Source organism: Cannabis sativa, chromosome 9 (assembly GCF_029168945.1).
Source record: "Cannabis sativa cultivar Pink pepper isolate KNU-18-1 chromosome 9, ASM2916894v1, whole genome shotgun sequence".
In the NCBI taxonomy this organism is placed as follows: Eukaryota; Viridiplantae; Streptophyta; class Magnoliopsida; order Rosales; family Cannabaceae; genus Cannabis; species Cannabis sativa.
This window is the reverse complement of record NC_083609.1, coordinates 42,016,025-42,018,921: the sequence shown is the minus strand read 5'-3', so window position 1 is coordinate 42,018,921 and position 2,897 is coordinate 42,016,025. Positions and strand designations below refer to the sequence as shown.

At 29.3% G+C, this 2,897-nt stretch overlaps 1 long non-coding RNA gene across 1 annotated transcript; it reads left to right on the top strand.

Annotated features, from left to right (window-relative positions):
• Positions 1–212: 212 nt before the first annotated feature.
• On the top strand, positions 213–1,188 carry LOC115720656 (uncharacterized). The gene is made up of 2 exons (XR_009684425.1): positions 213–546; positions 719–1,188. It is a non-coding gene; the product is annotated as an uncharacterized LOC115720656 (long non-coding RNA).
• Positions 1,189–2,897: the final 1,709 nt, after the last annotated feature.

Below are 2,897 nucleotides of genomic sequence, written 5' to 3'. Positions count from 1 at the left end.
ATTCAAATTTAGATTGAAGCTTTATGATGTTGTATGTCTCACAATTCATTTTTATTATGTTCACAGATTTGTTTAAACAATAATTTAATGGGAACTTTTGTCAGTAAAAGTGGTTGAGCTTTATTTATAATATTAGTATAGTTATCATTCTTTTTCCGATTGGTCTTGCTTAGGTATTTTATAATATTATTTATGGAAGATTTTGATTAAATATGAAACCTATTCACTTAAAACAAAATCAAGAGTGCATGATGCATCTCTCTACATATCTTGAACAGAATATTTTCAAACTATTTGGCAATATTAGATTGTATTCATATTTGACTTTAGCATAAATCAAATTACCTGATGCTTATGATAAATTATTATTGTTAATTACTCAAACTTGAGTTAGACAAGACACTTATGGTTCAAGTCTGTCTAACAATGGGCTGAGTTGGAGAAACTTAGGCTTCTCATGATTGTTTCTGGATAAATTACTGAACTTAGTGGCATCTTTACACATTTGGCTTCTATGGTTGCCCAACAAGGGGAACTAGCTATCAGGTTTGCTATTTTTGCTTGATAACATACTATGATATTTTGGCTAGTGTTCTTAGATTGGGGAAGCTCCTATGACTTTCTAAAGAAACTTTGCACCATCAATAAAGCTTGTTAGTGCTTGATTTTATCTGGTCTCAGTTGCGTTGTACTAAATCTGATTAATTGATGCAAGCAGGATTGATGATAACATGGATGAGTCATTGACCAATGTTGAAGGTGCTCGCAGCGCTCTTCTGAGGAATCTTAACCAAATATCATCAAATAGGTGGCTTCTAATCAAAATATTTGGGGTACTGATATTTTTCTTGATTGTATTCATTATGTTTGTGGCTTGAACTTCAATATTGAACTGAGCATTAGAAGTTCCTGCTACATATCCTTTCATTTGTAATTGCTTGTAGGTATAGGAATAGGATACCTCGTTATTAAGGAGTGATTTGGGCTCCCTTGTTCTGTAGAATGGTCTTTCTTGTTTGTCTTTTTTCCTTTTTACTACAATAAGCTATTGCATAGTAGAAGAGCATATCGATATAGATTTTTTTTTTGAAAAATATATGGATATAGATTATTGCTTGTACTTAATATACAACACAATATGCTGATAGCTTGTCTCTGTGAAATTTGAAATTCTTTATTCATGGTTGATTCATTTGGTAATTGGTATAAAATATTAACCTTCCAAAAAGAAAGGGAAGTTCTACTTACGTTTTACAACTCTTCCACTTTCAATGAATAACACTCTTGTCTTTCTTAATATAAGTTTAAGGCCAAACAGTACTTGAGTAGTACGAGCTACTAATAAGATGTTAAAATTATCATAAAGCATCTAATCAATTGATTTGTCACTTAAACTGTAGAGATGCATATATCTATTTATATTTATCAACAAAGATTTTATGTTTCTTAAATTATTGATTTCTCTAATCAATTGTTGATAGCCATCAAACTTTAATTTTCCCTCATGACATATATGATATCCTATTCCTATAATACATGTACGAGAGATCTTTTCAAAGTTCCTTCTATATATAATACACACAGATTTCTTTTAGATTAGATTTTGCTTTTAGATTAACTGCTGATCTCTCGCATAAATTATAGTTAGTACTGGTATACTAATCCTGATCATCTCTAGTTGTTATTTATATGTTATTATCTGCAAGATGGGACATAGCTTAATTTATGTAGTACAAATATAAGTGGCAGAGGTTTTGGATACTTTGAAGCCTTTTGTGGCTACTTTTAATGAGAAAATGATTCTTTGTTTCTGTATTGTCATTTTTTATCTGAGTAACATTCTTGTCTAGTATGATATATATATTGTATGTATTTTAATTATATATACTTTTAATATGTTGATTAATGTTTTTTGATCTTTTATTTTACAGTTCAAGTTAGACGCTCCCTATAGTAACGAGGAGATCAATGCCGTACGGGATGAGTTTGCCGAATTCGTGAAGCCATTGATTATAGATTAAGTACTTAAGGTTACTACACTTTTGATATAATACATGAGTAACAAGTTTTATGATTATTGTTATCTTTCGCATATATTATTAGTTTATATTTAGTTTACGATATACATGGAATTTAAGTTTTAGAATCGATTTTATTAACAATTTTGGTATTGTGTGATTAGTTAATAGAATCGATTACTAATTTAATATAAGTTTTAAAAATGTTATTTTAATTTTTTTTGTATTATGTATTTACTATTATATAGAGTTATTCTAAAATTTGATAATGCAGGTGGGGAAAATTGCATGAAAAGTTTGCAATTTTCCCTTACTTATATTTGTGCTTCATTTTATAAGTGACGCAATAAGTAAAAAAAAAAAGTTTTTTCGTAATAGATATGACATTTTTAAACCGACGGAATAAGTTTTTTGTGACTGTTTTAAAATGTCATGACACATTTAGCGTCACTTTTTAACCGATGCTTAAAATAAAATAGAAAAGTAATTTTTTAGCGTCGGTTTTCAAATGACGAAAATTGTATTTTGCGTCTTTTTAAAAACGACGCAAATAAAACACTATTTACGTCTACGGATTACACGTCGGTTCTGTAGACCGACGCAAAATCTTTATATGTCACTTATAAAACGACGAAAATACCCCTTTTTGTAGTAGTGCAGACTTAGAGTTATATTAGTAGTGGTGGTGCAAGATAGAATTACTCTTTATATTTGGTTGAATTTAAGTCTTTGACTTTAATTTTAGAATCCAAACAGAAATTTTCTTATATTTCTATTTCTAGGAAGCAATACAGTTACACTTTCCAAGTGTTCAATATCCATTTTCAATCAATGGATCCAAACTCTATGGAATATGAGTTTGGTATTCTGTGACCAGGA